The sequence below is a fragment of the Saccostrea echinata genome, unplaced genomic scaffold (genome assembly GCF_033153115.1).
Source record: "Saccostrea echinata isolate AGI-Se365-2 ecotype Australia unplaced genomic scaffold, CSIRO_AGI_Sech_v1 ptg000054l, whole genome shotgun sequence".
NCBI classification, from domain to species: Eukaryota; Metazoa; Mollusca; class Bivalvia; order Ostreida; family Ostreidae; genus Saccostrea; species Saccostrea echinata.
This window is the reverse complement of record NW_026889803.1, coordinates 40,152,350-40,160,876: the sequence shown is the minus strand read 5'-3', so window position 1 is coordinate 40,160,876 and position 8,527 is coordinate 40,152,350. Positions and strand designations below refer to the sequence as shown.

General features: G+C 32.4%; 1 long non-coding RNA gene across 1 annotated transcript; it reads left to right on the top strand.

The window, feature by feature from the left end:
* Nucleotides 1-2,034: 2,034 nt before the first annotated feature.
* Nucleotides 2,035-5,816, top strand: LOC133172436 (uncharacterized). Its single transcript, XR_009718941.1, has 3 exons — nucleotides 2,035-2,163; nucleotides 4,830-5,047; nucleotides 5,744-5,816. It is a non-coding gene; the product is annotated as an uncharacterized LOC133172436 (long non-coding RNA).
* Nucleotides 5,817-8,527: the final 2,711 nt, after the last annotated feature.

Here is an 8,527-nt window from a genome sequence, read left to right as displayed (position 1 = left end):
CCCGACCCTTTATATAGACAACACTTGCTGTGTCATCCAAGCCCGACTCTTAAAAGCCAACGTACAAGGGACCTATATACTAGTATATAGGTCCCTGCAAATATACTTTTCTCGTAAAATAAAGGCATCTATTTTGTATACACAAATAGATGCTAATACTTTTAAATGTAGCGGTACTGTATCCTTTTTTGTAGCGGTAATGAAAATTTTGAAAATGTAGCGGTTATGATACGCACCCCTCGGTTTATACGGTCTCATCCGAAGGACCGTCTCCACGTCCTGCAGTGGATTCGAACCCGCGACGTAAAGATTAACTCCTTATTCCGCGACTCTAAAGCACTGTGCCACGCGAGCGACTCTATCTCTAGTGGTTATCAACGGATACAAGGGTGTAATACGTATTTAACAAAAAATTTTTTGTTCGTAATTTCCATGATGTTAAGAAGTGTGTGTGTTATCAACACTAGAGAAAAGGTTACCGACCAAGTCACTTCTATTCAAGCTACCATCATGAACGATCCAAAGTCTATCAGAGAGCTGGTAAACGTTACTCAGACAATTGTTTTGTTCAAACGTTAGCGTAATAGGGTAGGTAGGTATCAAAGGTACTTCGAGTGATTTTTATGAAATCTTGAGTTACAGCTGAACATTTAAATGCTACGATGGCCAGTCTTTTCTGTTTTCACCTAAAATTATATCACTTGCCAATATTTCTGTGAAGTTGCTCTTAGACTTGTCTGTATTTCACACAACATTCCTAAAACATTTTGAATCTACTGGTAACATCTGTGACACTGACATCAAGCTTGCATCCACTGTACTGATGGTCAGAAATCTAAATACTATGTTTGACTGTATTTGTTGACCCTGATGGTCCAATGAACTTTAGTAACGTATTTTGAAACAACGTATAAGCCAGTTGAGCAAGGCAAAAAATGTAGTAAGGAAATATGTACTAAAAATAAGTTTTTATTTATTCATACAGATATTTCTGTAATTTCTATTATGCAAAAATAATTGAAAGTCATTTAGTGTATGGTGTAATATGGTGTAATTTCCTCACGAAAAAGAGGGTCAGTACGCCAAAACATTAAAAGTTTTTTTCATTAATTAGAAAAGATCTTTATTATGACTATTTTATCAATATTTTTTTCTGATATTTATTTTGCTTGCAGAGATAATTATGACCTCTACGAAAAAGTTCCTACTCTTGTACATAATTTTGATAAATCTTCATTCAGGTTAGTATATTTGAATTAGATAAATTTTTACTATCAAACGAAAGATAATGGTTTAGTGTTTGTGTCCTACTAATGTTGTATTGTAATATAAATCCAATACAATCATTATAAACAAACGGAAATCATTATTTAAATGACTAACACGAAGAACTTATTAAAATTTTAGGTTATGTTATTTTTTGAGGGAAAAAAACAAACAAAAATCTGCTTAAGCACTGAATTCTCTGCTTATAAATAATTAATAGAATTGCAACCCTTGGAGTGATTTTTGCTACAGTGTTTTTAGGAAATTACAATGGTTACTGTAAAAAGAGGTGTAAATGCAATATTCCATACACATCATTAACCAACTTTTATCAAAATGTTACAAATATTGATAGTTTGCGAAAAGCTTTTTAATACAATGTCAATATCTTTTATAAAGTGCATCTATTCACCTTCTGTAGTGTTTAACATTTAGAAGATTACCTTCAATATGATGGGAGATGATGGATTTTGCATTATTGATCGTTATTAATACAGACTTTGAACTATTCAACATTTTAAGTACATGTAATTGCTTTTCTTACTTTTTAAAATATATCCATGATTTTGAGTATGGTATGACGTTTATGACTCTATTTTGCATAAGTAGAATTGTAATTGCAGGAAAGGTTGCTGTCAAGAATTTACTCATAAAATGATATATTTATCTTTTATTCGACACAGTGTTATGTTTAATATTCACTCCTTTTTCTTTATACATTTTTACAGGTTTTTTGACGTCCACGAAAGAAAAACTGATATTCTATTCGAACACCAAGACTTGGAATGATGCAAAGACAATCTGCGAACAAAGTGGTTTGTCTTTGGTCACAATCTCTTCCTCGACGAAACAATACTTCATTGAAAAATATCTTCAAAACGAATGGGCTGATCTTGTGTAAGTTGCAATGAAATTTAAAGAGCAATTCAATTTGTAATGCTGTAATTTTAAATAATTTATTTAGTCCTTATTGTTACACATAGAAAGTTTCAGAATGTTCAATACAGTATCCAAAAAAGAAAACAAGAAAGGAATACATGTACAGTAACACAAAGGTTAATATGGAGACCAATGTATTGCAGTTATTATAATAATGCTATCAATAAGAATTTGTGACAAAAATTTATTATGTATCTTCGGAGGACAAAAATGCTATAATTTTTGTAAATTTGTGTTTGACTTTCTACTTTTTATTTAAAGCACACAAAGTGCAAGCAGATTAAACAAGTGGCCATTTGGCCACAACGCTTACCTGAGTAACTATGGCACCTCTTATTCAACAGTATATTCCTTTTCCTATATATTCCTATGTAAATTTTGATCACCCATTGTAGCCCCATCCTATCCCCGTGGGCATGATTTGAATTTACACGAGCTTAGGATGCTTTTCTTATAATTATGAATAAACATGTCTTTACTACTCCTGGGAAAAAGATTTTTTCTATAGATGTATTCCTATTTAAAACTTGATTGCCCATTGTGGCCATACCCTACCCATGGGGGTCATGATTTGAACAAACTTGAATATACAGTACATGTACCCGAATCTCGAATGAGCCTTCTGGGCTTTCGTATATAACACTCTTTCTTGCATTGTAATATAATCAAATGACCTCTTCGGTTTGAATATATTCAACGATTTCTTGAAGGTCAAAACTTAGCAAAGGGAAGTAATTGAATCTCAAACCGCCTTTTGATTGGTTAGTTTGGATCTTGAATCTCGAAACTCGAATTTCGAATCTCGTATTTCGAAACTCGAATCTCGAATGAGCCTTCTGGGCTTTCGTATGTACCTGTGGGTGCTTCAGTATAAATATTACTGATCATGGCTTTGCTGTTTTTCTCAAGATGATTTGTACAACTCTTTTTTTCTATAGATGTTTTTCTTTTATATTAAACTTCGATTGCCATTGTGACTCCACCCTTCCTCCGGGGGACATGATTTGAGCAAACCTAAACATACACTACCTGTGTTTGCTTACATATTAATAGAACATAGCAAATAGACATTGCTGTTCTTGAGGGAAGATTTTTAAAGATCTTTTTTTCCTATTTATATCCATGTTAACCTTTGATCGCCTAAAGTGGCCACTTCCTACCACAGCGGTCATGATTTGAACAAAATTTAATTTGTACAATCTGAGAATGCTTCCATATAAAATATGATTAGTCACGCCTTTTCTATTCTTGAGAAGTATTTTTTAAAGATTTTTCCTATTTATATCCATGTAAAAGTTTGATCGCCTATAGTTGCCATAACCCCAGGATTCATGAATTGAATAATTTGAATCTACATTTCCTATGAATGCTTCCATATAAGTATGACTGGTTTTGGCTTTGCTGTTCTTGAGAAGATTTTTTAAAGATTTATCCTATATACATGTATACCCATGTAAAACTTTGGTTGCCCTTTGTAGACCCAATCAATACCCGGAGATCATGATTTGAACACACTGAGGATGCTTCTAAATTAATATTAGTCACACTTTTTGTATTTTTGAGAAGGTTTTTAAAGATTTTTTCCTATTGTCCTCATGTTTAACTTTGATCGCTCATAGAGGCCCCACCCTATTCCCAGGGTCATGATTTGAACAAACTTAAATTTTCAATATGTCAGAAAGATTTCACACAAGTTTCATCTTTTTTGGCCCAGTTGTTCTTGAACAGAGATTTTTAAATGTTTTAATTTTTTCTTAATTATCTCCCCCTTGAAAGAGGGATTGGCTCTTCATTTGAACAAACTTAAATCCCCTTTACCCAAGGATTCTCAGTGCCAAGTTTGGTTGAAATAGGCCCAGTGGTTCTGGAAAAGAAGATGAAATTTAAAAAAAAAAAGTTTACAACGACAACAGACAAGGGATACAATTTGATCAGCAAAACTCACCTGAGCCGAAGGCTCAGGTGAGCTACAAAAATGAATAATAATAGATGTATGGTGAAAGCTGTAAATACATTGGCATATAATTATTGTCCAATGCCATAAATATATGTGGGTAAATATCTTCATGGTAATTTTTACTCGTTAGACATACTGGCGCCATGATACATAACGTACATCATATGACTTGATTTTTTAAAAAAAAAAAAATTATACATCTACATGTATATTAATATGAGAATATAAATGAAGAAAATAAAGAAGTTTGTGAGGTTTACCATGTGGAAATTCAAATTCCGGGGAAAAAAAGATACCAATGTCAATACTAGGGCATTCTTTTAATTTATATGCATTCATTTATACCCCCATCATCGACAATTTTTTTACAGACTTGCATTTTTTTTTTTTTTTTTTTTTTTTTGGTTTTGTTTATGAAATGATTTTTTTTCCCTCCTAATTGAGCAGAGTTTTTCAAATTTATGTAAAATATCAACAAACTTCTTCAATTTGCCGCGTTTTATTTAAGATCATGGTAAAGTACTGTACTCTGTGTATATGTAGTTGTAACTTTTTGAATGAATTAAAATATTTCATTATTCTATTCCCTCCCTTATTCAGATATTTCTTTGAAACATAAAGAAAAAAAGACGATTTAACCAATATTAGTTTCTGTATCGTTCTATAGCTCAGGAAATGTATGGACGGGATTACATGAAATAGATTCGTCAGACGGATCAAAAGTAAAATGGATCGACTGCAGCAATGTAACCTATCACAAGTACGTCACGGCACCGAGTTCAGTGGCAGACGACAATAAATGCTTTTCAATTAATCCGACAACAGGACAATGGAAGACGGAGAGATGCGATGTGAAATTAAGCTTTATATGCGAAGTAAATTTAGGTATGAATATCTGGATAAAACCATTTTCATTGGAGATCGAAATAAAAGCGGAATGTCTTACAACATTATCAAGGCCCTCGGAAAGTTGACAATCTTGTTCAGATTGCTTTAGCCGATTAGGCGTTTATTTCTTACTGTGCAATTATGGATTATAATCTCCATTGGAGAAAGAAAATTTGTAACAAACCCTTGATTATATGATTGTTGTTTTCATGTTTCCAATATACATTAATTTCCTTTTTTAATTCAAAATAATCTCAAATGGCCCGTGTGAACATGATACAGTCAAAATTATATCGATAAAGTATGACGTCGCGGCTGAGATTAACTGTTCTCACCTTTTTGTACGCCATGCAATATATATATAAAGGGGGTATATAATTCACAAAAATACTGTTGAAAACGATGAAACTTGGAGGGAACGCAGATATGAGTACATAATCAATGAGAATTAAGGACGACAAATTTGCCTCAAAATGTGGAAAAAGATGATAGTTTAGCTTTTTTTATTTATTTTTATTTGTTGAATGCATGCTTTCATGGCATATCATTTATAATTTTTAGATATCATAAATTTATACATTTCTTTCAATGTATTTAAGCCATTCAAGTAATATATTATAGAAGCTAGCCCCGTCGTAATGTTGCTTTCAGGACTTGTGTTTTATGGTCAAATAAAATTGTCTTACTTTACAGGACTTTGTGATTTTGACCGATTCTATCCGAACACCGGATGTGGAGTATCTTTGAAACAATCAGAGGAGTACAGTCGTTCCGATTGTTTAGACGCCTGTCGTAATATTCCAATTCAGTCCGGAGGTGAATCAATTTGATTTCCTAAATTTAAACTAAATAAAATATGGCGGAAAAAAGGCTTTTGGATAATATTTTGCAGAAAGAAATTCGCCATATACATGATATTCGAGATAAAAATCAAAAGTAAAAAAGCGTAATAACTAGCAAGAAAAACTGAAGCAAAGTAAATTATTTAGTCATTCTTTATTCGAGAAAGTACAAACCCATATGAACAAGAGTTTGCAAACGAAAGCCTTGCAGTTATGCACTTTTTATAAGTTAAAAAAAAGTAGATATCGTTGTGAGGATTTATTCAAATACATGTACATATTCAAGCTTCTTCAATTTGAAATAATTTCAGTTTCATTTATTACTCATTTCTTTGTAGTATATAACACTTACTTCAAGGACAAACATGCATGCGTACTTTAAACATCATTGTACATGTAGTGAATCTAGGGATGGCAATTTGTAATGTCTGCAATTATACCTCCATCACTGAACTGGTGAATAGCCTCATACTGTGCCTGAGCTTACGTCATTTCCATCTATTACAGTCAAAACATTTGATGATAGACAATCAATTCGACACGGGCGTTTGAGAAAACATTGGATTGAAATTTTGGTTAGAAATTCATTTTTTAATCCACTTCAGGTACGCTAGAAGGTAAGGTATTACTGACTGACAAAGAAAACAAAAAATTTCAACATCGGAATAGTTTGAAAGGATCATTCTCTATAAGGCCGTTTTGCGGCCTACAATGACTTCAAATTTTCAAATAGTATTTTTTTCCCTTAAAAACTGCATGAGTCAGTAGGCTAATGTTCCAATTTAATGATAAATGTTGATTGGTTAATGATACAAAAGTATTTGTTATGATATAGGGTCACAAAGTAAGGTACTATCGGTCCGTATTAGCATTAGGGTAATGGGAAAACTCAAGAGGGTTGGTGTGTTAGGTAACTCCTACACATGTCATAACCACCTTTAACCAACACCAAAATTTGCATGTAAACTTCTTATGAACATAAAAAGTGACTACCAAATTATCAACTTGGTTAAAGGTGGTTATGACATGTAAATAAAAACTTTTCGCTTCATTTTTACGATATTTGCAGGAAAAGCTAACTACTTACAATGAAGGATATCAGCTTATGTAGATTATTTCTTATTATAAACTTCCACTTAGAGTACATGTTTCTATTGATTTACTAAGAATTAATATAAGCCATGCATGTTTACTCAAAAAAGGAAAACTTTTTACTTAAAAATCTAAAATCAAAGGACTGAAATGACTGGTTGTTATGAAATTACGTGAATACAAGTCTCATTGAACTATCTGCTAGAAATAAAGAAATTCTTTTATAGACTATAAGACATGAATATAAGTTACTTATTATAATTAATATATTTTTATAAGGATAGTTTAGTTTATCTATGCTACTTCTTTGTATTTGTATTTCCTTAGGAGTACTGCATATTTGTTATTAGTTCTAGAAATGATAAAAGCTATTTTTGTTGTAGCGGGAAGATGCATTTGCTATTTGTGTCATAAACTTAATTTTTCTATGGGTACACATGTAACTTTTATAGATAGAGAATTACTGATGGGATGGTTTCATGATGGAAATTCTCGCCTCGACCTTTTAGAAGGACACTTTTCCGTATGAGTGACATAGGATCCATGTATTTTGTTAACTGGGTGTTGAGAGGACTCAATCTATTCATCACACTTCTTTGGTAGCATCAATATAAGTTATGAGAACAGTAGTTCTGTCTTAGAAAATAAAACGCCAAGGAGGAAAGGGGTTCCTAAATGTCACGTGATTGATAATTGAATGTTGCTTTACGTCATTTTAGAATTTTTCACCCAGATAAAGAGATCATCCACTTAAGGTGAAGTGTCACAATTTTGATTTATGCATGGTTTCAGTATTGACGAACACCTACCGTGGGACAGGACCTCCTTCTTTAAGATAATATCCAAGAGACCCATGACTTTTACTTTCAATGCTGAGGACTTAGCAAAGGAACTGTCACTACCCGTGTTAAACACCTTAGTTCTTGACGCAGCACGGAAAGAGAATTTAATTCTCAGGTTTCAAGAGTGCGAAAGGGGTGTCATCTCTTACGGTCCATTTTGTACCTGGGATCTTGTAGAACTCTGTTAGTCCATGGATATACTAAAACTTCTGATATGCGTAGTGGAAGGAACTGTTGAAAATCTACTCCATTTTATGGAGTGCCGTGGGGGGGGGGGGGGGGCTCGACTTTTATACATACATTTGTGTGTTATAGTTAAGATAGCATTTTAAATTAAATATATTGTTTTACATGCGTAATTAAATTGAATCAAATCAACTCTTACGATGTTATTTCATTTTACGTCGATATATATATTTTTAATACAACCGTTCTGAGTTTTATGTACTGACTATTAACATGTACTTGCATTAATATTTTCATCCTGTAAATTAATGAATTCTTAATTTTTTTTTGCAAATGTAGACTATATTTTATAAATTACAACTTAATTTTGATTTAATCACAAACAAAATTCATTCATTGCTTTAAACATTTGATACACAACTTTTATAGTTCAAAAGAAACTTAGAAATCTCATTTCTTGCATGGGCATTTTATGCGTAAAATAGGTACCACATCTATAGAAACAATACACAAGT